Source organism: Hippopotamus amphibius, chromosome 13 (genome assembly GCF_030028045.1).
Source record: "Hippopotamus amphibius kiboko isolate mHipAmp2 chromosome 13, mHipAmp2.hap2, whole genome shotgun sequence".
NCBI lineage: Eukaryota > Metazoa > Chordata > Mammalia > Artiodactyla > Hippopotamidae > Hippopotamus > Hippopotamus amphibius.
The window spans coordinates 100275637-100288909 of record NC_080198.1 but is presented as its reverse complement, the minus strand read 5'-3'; the positions used below and the strand labels follow the sequence as shown (position 1 = coordinate 100288909).

The 13273-nt window shown below is 51.5% G+C and overlaps 1 protein-coding gene across 2 annotated transcripts in view; it reads left to right on the top strand.

Moving 5' to 3' along the window:
* The first annotated feature begins 665 nt into the window (after positions 1 to 665).
* Positions 666 to 13273, top strand: part of AFAP1 (actin filament associated protein 1) — a 155119-nt gene continuing 142511 nt past the window's right edge. For both annotated transcript variants that reach the window (XM_057705777.1, XM_057705779.1), the window contains exon 1: positions 666 to 846. The gene's annotated coding sequence lies outside the window, so the exon portion shown is untranslated. The remainder of the gene's footprint in view (positions 847 to 13273) is intronic.

Below are 13273 nucleotides of genomic sequence, written 5' to 3'. Positions count from 1 at the left end.
GTGAGGACAGAGGTTTTCCGAGGATTGGTAGCTGGATATACGGGGTGACCGGTGGGGAGAGGAGAGCGCTGCAGGCGGGGAACCGCGCGGCCACAACAGCTTTGAGGCCGGAAGGGACACCGCCCTGCTAGGCGCTCCTTTATCCTGGGCTAGAGCGACCTTGAGAAATCTCCGGTCCTGACTCACGGAGCCTGAAGGGAGGGCCAGGTCGGCCTGCGCTCCGCTCCGACCGCACATCTCCCGGGCTGCGAACACGTGTGCAGAACGAATAAAAGACGAACGAGAGAACGCGGCTTTGCGACGTGGGAGGCAGGTGGTCTCGCTCCTCCGGCCTCAGTTTCCCTTCCTGTAAGACAGGCCAATCCGATACACTTGAGTTCCGGGTTTGGGATGAGCACGGCCTTCTGGGTGGGCTCCAAGGGGACGTTACGCCTGGCGCTCCCGGGTCGGACCGGACTGGGCCGCGGACGGGGTCGCTCTGGGTCAGGACCCGCCCCGCCCCGCCCGGCCCCGCCCCTCCCGGCCCCGCCCCACCTCCCTTTGTTTCCCAGGGCCCCGCCCCCTGCCCGCAGCTCCCTCCCCATTGGTCGGGAGGCGGGGCGGGGCGGGGCGAGTGCGCCTGCGCGGTGCGCAAGCCGGGGCGCAGCCTCTCGCCGGCTGCTGCTCGGCGCGGAGCGGGCACCGGAGCCCGGCCTGAGAGGGGGACGGGCTGCGACGGCGGCGAGGCGGCCCCGCCCCGGGGCTCCATTGTTGCGGCGGCTCCGGCTCTGCGGGCCGCTCGGCTGCGCGTCGCTCGGCCAGGGCGCCTCCGCCAAGCGGCGAGCGCTGCCCAGGAGGCCGCTCGAGGTGAGGCGGCGGGCGGCGGGGCCGGGCGGCGGGGGTCCCTCGGCGGACGTGGGTTCCGGGTGGGGAGAGGGTCCGCGGCTAGGCGGGGTCCCGGGGCCGGACGGGGGCCCGGGCGGCAGGGGTCGCAGCGGAGCGGGGGGGCTCCTCGGGAGCCAGGGGTCCCGGGGCCCCGCGGGGGTCCCGAGAGGACGCGGGTCCCGGGGCCGGGAGGGGGTCCTCGGGAGGCAGGGGTCCCGGGCCGGGCGGTGGTCCCGAGAGGGTCCCAGGGCTGACCGGGGGTCCCCGGCGGCAGGGTCCCGGGCCGGGCGGGGGTCGCCGCGGGTGTGGCCGGTCCGAGCGGGGCCCCGCGGGGTCGCTGCCCGAGGTGGCGGCCGCCGCCCTGAGCGCCAGCGGGACGGGGACGCGGAGCGGCACTGACCGGGCCGTCGCGCGTCCGGGCGCCGGCATTGTCTCGGCCTCGGGGTGGCACCGAGCGGGCTCCGCGTGGATCCGCGCCTGGACCCCCTCGCGGGCTCGCGGTCACCCCGAGGTCTGCCTCCGTGGAGCGGCTGGTTCGCCGGGTGTCCCCGAAGGTGGCTCCGCGTGGGCCCTCGCGCGTGGGGATCCCGGGCGTCCTGAGAGCGGGAGACTGCCGCTGTCCCCCTCCCCTTGCCCCGTGCAGCGACTGGCTCGCGGTGTCTCCCTGGGGGTGACTGCGTGGACCCTGGGTCGTGGGGATCCTGGCCTCTCGGGGGGGGGGGCTTTTTCTCGCTCCTCAGCCCCACGACTGGTTCACTGAGTGTGTGTCCTCGAGGGTGGCTGTGCGTGGACCCGCGCGCGCGGTGTCCCGGCCACCCTGCGAGTTGGGGGGCTGGACGCCGTCCCCTCCCCCCGCGGCTCGTGGGGTGTGATCAGTCCCGGGGGCAGGCTCCCCCCTTTCCCCAGCAGTGTGTGTGTGTGTGCGCGCGCGCGTGCGTGCGTGTTGGGGGGCTCCCTGTGTTGAGGGGTGCCTTGGCGCGGGTGGTGGCGCCCGTCTGGGTGCAGCGGGCTGCGCGTGGGGCACGGAGTTGGCTTGCGTGGGACAGCCAGCACGCTGTTTTATTTACTGTCTTGTTTGCCGCTGGAGCAGAAGCGGCTGCGCTTCCCCGGAAACCCGCGCGTCTCCCCGGCCCGGTCCCCGGGGAGCGCGGAGGCTGTCACCGCGCCCCGGGACCTCGAGTCAGGCCGCCGCGTTTCCTGCTCCGGCGCGAGGTTCGGCCGGCCCGGGCGGGAGCCGGCTCTGATTGGAGGGAGCCTGGTTCCTCTGCCCGGCGCTTCTTGATTTCTTCCGTTAGGATTGGGAAGAAGAAAAAAAAAAAAAGTCTGGAAAGCCAGATTTAACTTTGCAGCTCTCAGCGCCTGGAGAGTGGAAGAAACTTTCCCAAGAATTTGGCGGGCTGGAAAGTGCGTTTGAAGGAAGGGAACCCACACCCACGGAATGAGGCCAAGGCAGTTACAGTTAGAGGTCAGGTTTGCGGAAGGAATACCAGGGGTGAGGTTGTGGATGGGGAGGCTTGGATTTCAGCTTGATGGCAAGATCTGATGCTACCCTGCAGGCGCTGTAGCTCTCAGCCTCTTAAATAAACTGGGGTCAGCCATTTCCCCTTTTATCAAACTTATGAAAACACCTATTATGCTCCAGGGATGATTCTTTTCCCTGGGGAATGCAAAGTCTAACAAGTCGGTTTTTTCCTTTTCAGAGTGTTCTCTGGTCCAAGACAGAAAACTGAGCTATAGGCAGAAGTAGCTCTAATATCCAAATGGAAATTCTTTGTGAACAAGATGGGGTATAAATAACAGGAATGCAAGATGAAAATGTGGTCATAACTGCAGCTGTCGCGGTTATAAAGTCCAGACTTAGCCTGCAGGCCCTTCCTTCTGCCTTCTCTGACCTCACTCTTCCATGGCCCCCACGCCCAGCTCCAGGCCCGCCAGCTTTGTTCAGCCACTCTTACAGTCTCAGTGTAGGTGACTTCTTTCTGAAGCCTCCCCTGACATCCTCACGCCCTGCCCTCTGAGAGCTGCGGTCTTCAGGGACAGGGTGGTTCTCTGTAGTACCCAGAGAGGAAGAGGTGTATCTAAAGGAGAGGTCTTTTTCCTGTACCACGGATCCAAGTCTTTCCTGTGATGTAAAATCTGCAGTTCTTCAGTTCTCCTAAGGGTTTTTCGATTAACATTTGCTGTTGCTTCCTAGTGTTTGTTGCACAGTGTAGAGGACTTGATTCAGATTTATTTGATCTGATTCTGGCTCTGGAATTAAGTTGCCATTTATTGCTGCAAAACCACTGGGCTTCAGTTTCCTTACCTTTGAGGGTTTTAAACTAGGTAAGAACCTTGTCAGCCCTAAACCTTTAATTCTTTCTACCAAATAAAGCAGAGGAAAGTTCTCTTAGTGACAGTTGTATAAATAATGGAGATCTTTGAAAGTGTAGATTCTAAAGTGGAAGCTCTTTGTCTTTCCTTTTTTTTTTCTTTTTTCTTTGCACCAGGTTTCTTTGCATGGGTGTATACTTTGCCTCAGAGGTGAAGGAGCACATCTGTGATGGAAGCTTAGGCAGCTTCCTGTTGTTGTCTTGCATATTCTTCATAATTCATAATTACATTTTATCTGCTGCGTCTGTGCTCTCAGATTGGTCTGAAGTTTTCCTTAATGAGGTTGGCTGATCTTTTGAGTGTCATACAAAGTCGGCCAACTGCAGGCTTTTTTGTGCCCCAGTCTCTAACAGAGCTCTTAGTTTGGAGACTCTGAAATAAGTGAATTTGGGGAGTACCTTGAGTAACTGTATGTGGCTTTGTATAATGGTTTAAAGCATAGTTTGAAATTATTACCTGCAAAAAAGTTGCATATGTTAAATCACCTGTCAGGAAGCTCCAATTCTAAGGAATATGGTAATTAATCCTTAAAAATATTAATCTCCCAATTTATCTGTTTGGCAAGATGGGAATTTGGTGTGCTTGATTATTTTAAAGCTACATGTTTCTGTCGAAAAGATGTACAGTTTTCTCTGCTATTCTTTTGTTTGTTTGTTTGTTTTTTGGCTGTGCTGCACAGCTTGTGGGATCTTAGTTCCCCTACCAGGGATTGAACCTGGTCCCTCCGCAGTGAGAGCATGGAGTCCTAACCACTGGACCCCCGGGGAATTCCCTCTCTGCTATTCTTATTTGGATGTTTACAGGGATTAAACATTAGATGGTAGCTGTTTGGCCAAGGAGTGATGCCACCTAATTATATTTTCACATTAAGGAGGATTTTCGTCTTTATTTTAATTTGCAGTCTTTGATTTTTTTTTTTTTTTAAGTGCTTTGTTACATACTCCATGTGGTTTGTTTTGTTAGTAATCACTTTTGGGGAGGGGTCTTCAGAAACGCAAGTGGATTTTCTTTGTGGTTTTCTTAGATTGTCTTAATGTTTTCACTGAAAACTAGTTACTACTTGTTCTGCAGCAGGCCTGATTTTTATATGGATTAAATGAAGAGGGGTGTCTCATGGAAGAGAACTCCTGGGGATGGAGAGGATAGGGTTTGAGCTCTGCTTTTCCACGTTGTCCGTCTTGTTCTTTCCTGGAGGAAGAGGCTTAACCAGCTCTTCCCTGGCGGCCTAATCAGAGTGCAGAACTCACGCCACCTTAAAGAACTGATGGCTCTTCACCTGTTTATTAGATTATGATAGTCTATAAATCATGTTGTTTAACCATTATTTGCCTAGAACTAGAAATTCAGAGAGAAATTTTTTCTTAGACTGTAAATCTAAGTCTTTGCTGCTACGCCCCATCCCTCCCCATCCCACATCACCTACCAAATGGTTTTTCCTCCTTTCTTTTCCATTTTAAAGATCTTATCATACACGTGTCTATTATTGCAGGCTACATCAAAACCCTTTTGAATGTTGACAGGATGTAATATGAATAAAGTAGTAAAGATAACTTTCTCCGGTTCTTTTGCACAGGAAACTTGGCCCCAGTAAGGCTTTTGTTAAGTCCAAGAACTTCTCTGAACTGCAGTTCCCTCACATGTAAAGTGGAGTTAGTCGCTGGTAGTGTCTGCTCTATTTAGCTCAAGAGATTGTTTTGAGGATAAAATGGAATCGTGAATGTAATGGAATTTTGTGAGTTGTAAATATTATGTTGCCAAGGATTTAAAAGAAAAAGCTTCATTAAGAATGTAATGAATCTGGGTTTTTTAAAGCTCCAAATGTTTACTGTACAGATGACCCTTCACTTGAAGGGTGTCAGGCAACTTCGTTTAGGATTCTCTTCTGTCTTTAGTTGGCCAGTGTTGTTTGATATCTTAGCCTTTTGGGGGAACATCAAATTCAAGTTTCAGTGGTGTTAGTCTTGTGTAAATAAGGCTTACTGAATGTGCAGAATGTAGCCTTTAACAGTCTGTCTTATACGTATGTTCCTATGAACCTTCCTTTAACGAAGCATAATTGCTGGGCACTTGCGTTCCCAAGTGACCTGTCTTGAGGTCGGGAAAGGCATAGGCAGTGTGAGGTCCCTATCCGCGGAGCGCTGGCCTGTGCACATCTGAAACATTCAGCAGAGTGAGCAGCGGGCATTAGGGTGAACCTGACCTCAGCACCATGGTGTCCTTGGGCCTTCTCTCCTCAAGCCCCCTTTGAAGTTACACTTTAGGTTATACTTTAGACACAGATGATAAGTTATGATCAGTTACACTGTCATGCCGTTTGACAGACATTCATATAGGTTACCTGTGAGGTACCCGAGGACAGGCTGCCTGCGGAGACTCGAAGGTGGGAACCTGCGCCTCGCTGGAGAAGAGCTGGGGGCTCGCAGTGTAGCGGGAGAGCAGACCTGGTATCACTCAGTGTGGTGGTAGATGCTGCCAGGGGTACGCAGGAGAGTTTGGGAGCTGGGTTGTTTGCTCTCCTTCACGGTACTTGGAGTTTATTAGGCAAGACAGGCAGTGACAGGTTTATAAGTTAAAGGAAGGGCAGTGAATTATCTGAAGCCTAGACTATGTAGATATTCTGGGCAATTTATAATTCCCCAAATCCGCATTTATCAGAACAAGTCTATAATCTGTTGTTTTGGATGGAGTATGGCTGTTGGTGTCCTTTGATTTAAGGAATCCAGTGGACTCGTTGAATGTCGATGATGTGACAGACACCGCTGGGTATGTTCATGTATAATATGTCACTGTGTGTGTTTCCTGTGGCTGCTGTAACAAATTGCCCCAAACTGAGTGGCTTAAAACAACCACAGATTTATTATCTTACAGTTTGTTGGTTAGAAGTCTGACTCCCGTCTCATCAGGCAAAAAACAAGGTGTCTGCAGGGCTGTGTTCCTTACTGGAGCTTCTGAGGGAGAATGCTTGCAAGCTTTTGGATTATATCAATAGTTGCTGGCACTTGTAGGACCGGGGCCCCGTCTCCTCTCTGGCTGCCATCTGGGAGGCTGCCCCCAGCCCCTAGAGGTGTCTTCTGGCCCTTTCATGGAACTCCTCGACCCCAAAGCCAGCAAGGGCCGGCGAGTCCTGCTCCCACTCCCTAGTGTCCCTTCTGCTTCACCTCTTCTTCATCCTGGAGAAAGGTCTCTGCTCTTATGGGCTCATGTGATGAGATTGGGCCCACCTAGATCCCCAGAATAATCCCCCATCTAAGACCCCCGTCTAAGGTTTGTAGCAAAGTCCCTTTTGCCAGGTATTGGGGCATAATCGCAGGTTCCAGGGATTAGCACGTGGACGTCTTTGGGAGCCATTCTTCTGCCTCCCACAATTACCCAGTCCATGTATGACAGTGTCCAATGACACTCTTATTGTTACCCTCCGTTCACGAATAAATAAAAGGCATCGATATTTTTAAGCAAATTGGCAGGACCGTTAAGATACCTGTTCAATGACACGACAGCTCTTCTGACTCGCCGTTGAGCTGATGGTGGGATTTATAGTGGCAGGTTGGTCAGAAGCAGAGTCAACTTTATGTTTTGGAGTGTTTAATGGGCCGCTCTGATTACAGAAGTTTTGCCAAGAAGTCATTAGAGTAATTCCTCTGTTAGAAAAAACACCCACATGGGGGATTTGGGACGTGAAGGGCTTTTTCCTCACGGGGTGAAGAGTGCATAATTCCATGTCCGGTTCTAGAATGGAAACAGCTGAGTCAACCCAACAGGGATTCACATTCCTGAGTTTTAGAGGATCTGTTTCAAGGCTGAAGCAAAGCCCAGGAAAGAGTTGATTCCTTTGTTGATGGTTAGGAATGAGTGGTGCATCTTGCGGTCAAGGAAACAGCAGGTGATGATCTCCAGCATCTAAGACCAAGCATCACCTTATTTGATCATGTAGGTGTTTTTATTAGTTTTTCATCAAGATTTTTTTTTCCTTCTATATGAAAGCAGAGTCTAGGATCCCAAAGCTTTTAACCTGGCCTTCAGGAATTTACCAACTGCGTGATACCCTGTGCAAAAATGTTGTGTGTCTGTGCCTGTGTGTGTGAGTTTCTTGCTGGGAGGATTTATAGCTTTCCCTTCTTTTTCGAAGGGGTCAGATTCCAAAAAGTTTAAGAACACACTGCTGAAGCTGATATTCTTGCCGGTCAAGTATCAGATTTTGTTTAAAAATTAAATACCCCATTTTAAACAAAGTTATACAGGCACATTAGTTTTGAGAGTCAAACGTTCTACAGGGCTTAGAACAGAAAAACAGCCATCACCTACCCCACCCTTCTCCACCCCGATTCCGGCTCCCCGGAGGCACCCGCTTTCAGTGTTTTAGCTGTTTCTTCCAGATTTTGTGCGAGACTTCCTGCTGAGGAAGAAGACGATTTGGGTCACCCACCCCTCCTTGCACCGCCCACTGCTTTTCCCTCCGTCCTCTCCGTATAATTATGTTAAAGGTTTTGGTTAAACATTCGGCAGCGCTTATTATGATTACGGCAATATCATTCGCAGCTGAGATCCGTAGTCTATTTTGATTACATTTCCCTTCTTTTCTAGTTTTTCTTCTTTTTTCTAGAGTTGAGAACTGCCCTGCTTTGTTTTGCTTTGTCTTCTGTGCTGTTGCTTCTCACCCTCCACCCCTCAAAGCGTAAACCTTCCCTCTCTCTCTCTCCATTCACACACGACAGGTAGTCGTCCACTGCGTCCTTTTCTTAGGATAGTTCTTCCTGAACCTCTCACCCGCCTGCTTTCCTCTAAGCTGGGTGGTTCCTAGACCTGCACATCCCTGTCACCTCGAGAATCCCTTCCGCCTCTCTCCCGGGTACGATGCCTCCTTGTAGTTTTCTCTCTTATTCTGATTGAGCGTGTTCACCAGTAGCTTTCTAAGAAATAATTTTCTTAAGAACTTTTATTGAGATATAATTGACATACAGTAAGCTGCATGTATTTGAAGTGTACAATTTGGGGTTTTTTTTCTTATTAGTAACATATATATGGCAATCCCAATCTCCCAATTCATCCCCCGCCCGGTTTCCCCCCTTGGTGTCCATATGTTTGTTCTCTACATCTGTGTCTCTATTTCTGCCTTGCAAACGGGTTGATCTGTACCATTAGAAATAATTTGTTTTGAGATCGTGTATGATGTTGGGATGTTTTATTCTCAAGTGTAATTGATAGCTCAACCGAGTATAGAATCCTGGGTTGGAAATCATTTTCCTGCAGAATTGGGAAGATGGTCCTCAGGTGACTTTCAGCTTCAGCGTGACTGCCGATGTGTGCAGAGCCGTTCCTTTGTATGTGACCCGTGCCTTCCTCTGTGTAAGTTTTTAGGCTCTCGTTACTCCTCGTGTTTGCAGATGTGTGGTGGCTGCGCCGGACTGGGGTCTTGTCTCGTTCATCGTGATGGGAACTGGGTGGGCCTCTTCCATCTGCAGGCTCCTGTCTCCTATTCTGATCCTGAATCTCCTTAAATGTCTTCTCTTTTCTGATCTTTTCCCATTTCTTTTTCTGTTTGTTTTCCTTTTTCGGAGATTTCTCCAACTTCTCCTCTAAACCCTTTTTTGAATTTTGTATCGCTTTGATTATTTTAATTTCAAAAGATCCCTTGTAGTCCCTGAAAATATTTTTTAAAAAAACACCATCTTCGCATGTTTCGAGGCTGTGGTCAGAGGTTTCATTACTCCCTGCGTCCTGGAGGGAAGGGTTATCTTTTCATGGCTTTTCAGCTTGATTATCTAATAAAGCCAAAGGATTTGAGAGTAGTTTCATGACACAAAGGAAAAATTTCCGTTCAACCCCTTATTTATTCTCTAATATGGAAAAAAGACTTAATTTTCAGTCCTTGGTGGTATTAGAAGATAGCTTTTTTTTTTTTTGGCCACACTGTGTGGTGTGTGGGTTCCTAGTTCCCTGACCAGGGATTGAACCCGTTCCCCCTGCAGTGGAAGCGCGGAGTCGTAACCACCGGACCGCCAGGGAAGTCCCTAGAAGATGGCTTTTGTATGTCCTCAAACACCTCTGATGAAAACGCTTCTTTTCCGTCCATGCGCACGCTACAGCTGACTTTGCCCTCTGCTTTGTGTAGTTAAGATTGTCCATTCAGTATTCTGTGAGGAGCCCCCACCAGTGAGCTCAGGGTTTGGAAATCCTGTTTCCTTTTACCTGACCCAGTGTCCATGGCCTATGCAGTGTCTCTGGAAGCAGTAGCATTGAGAAGGCTCCTTTTTTGGGGGTTGTACTTTAATCATAAGTTTATTAAGAAAAGGAAAAAGAAGTAGTAGTAGTGATGGATTCTTGCTCTGGACATTAGCTAAGAATGTGACAGACCAGGGGTGTTTTTTTTTTGGCTGTGCTGTGTGCCCTGTGGGATCTTAGTTCCCTGGCTGGGGATCGAGCCTGGGCCCGCGGCAGTGAAAGCTTGGATTCCTGACCACTGGACTGCCAGGGAATTCCCAAACGAGGGGTATTTTTAGCCATGGTAGGTGGAGCTAGGTTTGGGGACCCTCATCTAGCCTGGACCTCTCTTGTCAGAAGGAGTTTACAGGAATGGCCTATTGGGAGCAGGACATGGTGCCTCCTGGCGGGTGTGAGGTGAAGAGGTTTGTGGCAGGTGTCCAGAGAAAGGAGGGTACCTCTGAAATTGTTTTAGAGCCATATGTTTTGAATGAATTTTGAAACCTGTAAAGGGTTTTCCTGAACATTGACAGCATGTGATTCTGAGTTATGTTACCCGTGACAGGCAGGCCGGCTCTTGAGGACGTGTGCCGCTCGATGCTTTCTTTTAAAACCGTCTCTTCCCAATGAATACAGATTTGTGTGTTGGGAGGGCCTAAATTATGTGAGGTTTTTTTCTCCAGATGGGTTAATTATTTGAGTTTTCCTGTGCTTGAAGAGTGACCCTCTGGCTTAGTTTGTTCAGGTGGTCTGTTCAGGTGGTTTGTTCAGGTGGTCTGTTCAGGTGGTCTGTTCAGGTGGTCTGTTCAGGTGGTTTGTTCAGGTGGTTTGTTCAGGTGGTCTGACCCTATCAACAGCAGAAATCTGTTTCTCACGGTTCTGGGGGCTGGAAGCCTGAGATCAAGGTGCTGGCAGATTTGGTGTCTGCTGAGGACCTGCTTCCTGGTTACAGACAGCATCTTCAAGCCGTGTCCTCACAGCGAGGAAGGAACAGGGATGCAACAGGGGTCTCTTTTATAAGGGCACTAATCCCTTTCGGGGGACTCCACCCTCATGACCTAATCACCTCCCAGAGGCCCCACCTCCAGATACTGACATCGGGGACTAGGTTTCAACATCGGAATTTTGAGGACACACAGACATTCAGTCTGTCGGAGCCTCTAAGAAGCTCAGACGTGCTGTGTCTTCACGATAAGGGAGACTAAGTGGTTCAAAAAGGCTAATGTTCATAGTCTTTTGGCGTTTGTATCACACCCCCCGTCACTACCTGCACTGTCTGTCGAGCCCGTACTCTGTCCCAGGCACCGTGTCCCAGACACACTTTACATCTGTGTGTCTTCTCATCTTTTCAGCTACTCCATGGGGTAGGTCATGTCCTCATTTTGCAGTTGACAAAGTGAGACAGAGACTCATGGTGACTAGAGTTCACAGTGCTGTATTGTGTATTTAAAAGTTGCTGAGAGAGTAGATCCTCAGAGTTCTCATCACGAGAAAAGAGACTGTGACGACGTGCAGTGATAGATGCTAACGAGATTTCCTGTGATCCTTTCACAATACACACATACATCAGATCATTATGTTGTCTGCCTGAGACGAATACAGTGTTGTGAGTTACAGTGTTGTGAGTCCGTTACACCACGGTAAAAGCAATGAGGTGAAGAGACAGGGAGGAACTCGCTCAAGGTCACGTGGTAGATGGGATTCCGACGCCAACTCCGAAGCCCTGGTACCCTGACGGGCGTGCGGCACGACCTCTGTATTTGCCAGGACTTTCTGGGGATGCCACCCAGGTGACTGGTGCGCCGACTGCCGTTGTGAGGCAGCCTCTCAGGGCACAGCTGTGGGCAGAGCCGGCCAGCCCCGATGGGCAGCCCGGTCGCTGTGCCTGCTGTTGACCTGCCCGGAGGTCCTGGCGGGTCTTCACCGTCTGCACCCCTGCATCCCTTCCCTCCGCCATTCAGTAGCTCAGAGGATCTGTGTGCAGGGCCCTCCCACCCCGTCCCGCCGGCCCCAGGCGGCTCCTGTAGCTGCACACTGTGGGAAGCAGGACGGGAACTCGCGGTAGAGGCCGGGACAGGCGCTCTCAGGGAGGGATGCACAGGTTGCGGTGGGGGGAGGGAGGGGAAGGCACCGCCGAGGGGGTGGTTCTGAGGGGGACTGTGCAGGGGGTGCTGGGTTTCCACGAAACCCAGTTTCTGGAACGGAGGCGCCAGAGGCTTTCTCAGCTCTGAAAATTCCAGCCACCCTGTCTCACGCGGATGCCTTTTCCTAAAATCTCTATTTCTTAGTGCCACAAAGGGCATCATCTCTGTGCCGTTAATTTCTACGCGTCCTGCGTTTGGTTTTGGACGTCCAGCAGGTGAGAGCAGCCTCGGCCGTGAGAGAGGAGCCTGCGTCCCCTGCCGGCGGGACACCCACGGGGCACAGTGCAGAGCAGTGTCACCAGGCCTCGGCCCTGGAGCCTCCCGCTGCACAAAGACACCTGCCACCAGGGCCCAGAGACGGTTCACCTGAGAAGACAAGGCGCAGACCATTCGGCCTGTCTCCCTGATGAGATAGCCTCTCAGAACAGAAGGGATTTTACTGATCCCCACCCCGCTTCCTTCCCGAGACCGGACCATCCTTCGTGCCACAGTGGAAGGCATTTCTGAGGCCCCTGAGTACTGGCGATCTGTCAGCATCCCTTGGGCCTCGGGGAGGGTGACCAGATGTGCCGGCTCTGCCACGCTGTCATCAGCAGCGTGCGATCTGGGGCTGGTCACTCACCTTCCGTGAGCCGCTTACATAGAAGCGCAGTGCTGTCCCTGTTCCGCAGGGTAAACGGATGGATTGTGGGCGGCAGACAGGGAGGAGGACTGGCGCTCCTGACAGTAATTCCCAGTTGTACTCATGGAGAGACCGGTGAGTATGTGACCTGGCTGGGCCACCTTGAGGTAGGAGCCAGTGAAGGAGCTTAGAAGATGGTGACTTCAGGAAGAGCCCACGAGGAGAGCCGGGGGTTGTTCACGAACGGCCAGGTGCCTGCTTCATCCCGGGACTCGCTGAGTCGCATGAGACAGAGCTGGAGGCTGCGTCACAGTGGGCTTGGTGGCCGTTTCAGTTCAGCTAGAACTGCTGGTCGAGGAGGGCATCGATGTGACGTGAAGCAGAGCTGAGTCCAAGTTCTAGGTCTGTGACTTGAACTGTGGCCTAGCCTGTGAAGGGACACACACGTAACTCAGACAATTTTTATTGTGACAGAAAGGAGGGGCTTGGAGAGCCTGCATCGGGTTGTGTGCTAGTTCATTCACGTGACGCTGGAAGAAGACTCGATTTCTCTGATTCCTGTCCCTTTACCTTCCTGGAGCTGTCTCATCATGACTTGAAGGTCTGGGTCAAAGCCACATGGTCCAGCTCCCTGTTTTGGAGCAGATGTATGACATTAAATATTTCGGGTGATATAGACATAGATGTGTAGAGTAAAATGCTGAAGTCTGCACCCCGCTTTCTCTAGAGTAACCGTTAATAGTGAAGTGTGTATTCTGCACATTTTTTGTGCGTTATAAATACAACGTGAGTTTACGTGTGTATTTAGTAATATCTCACGTTTATTCGGTATTCAGGATGTGTCTGTTGAACGCCCCCTCCGTGCCAACTCATTTTATTTATAGAGCAGCCCTATTACTGTGACTGCTTTACAGCGAGGAAACTGAGGCACAGAGAGGTTGGGGTCCTTGTCCGAAATCACACAGCCAGGAAGTGTTGGAGTTGGGGTGTGAGCCCAGGCAGCCTGGCTCCAGAGCGCTTAGTGATATTTCTGGATTGCCCGTGGAGACCTCACACCGGCTTGCAAACCTTG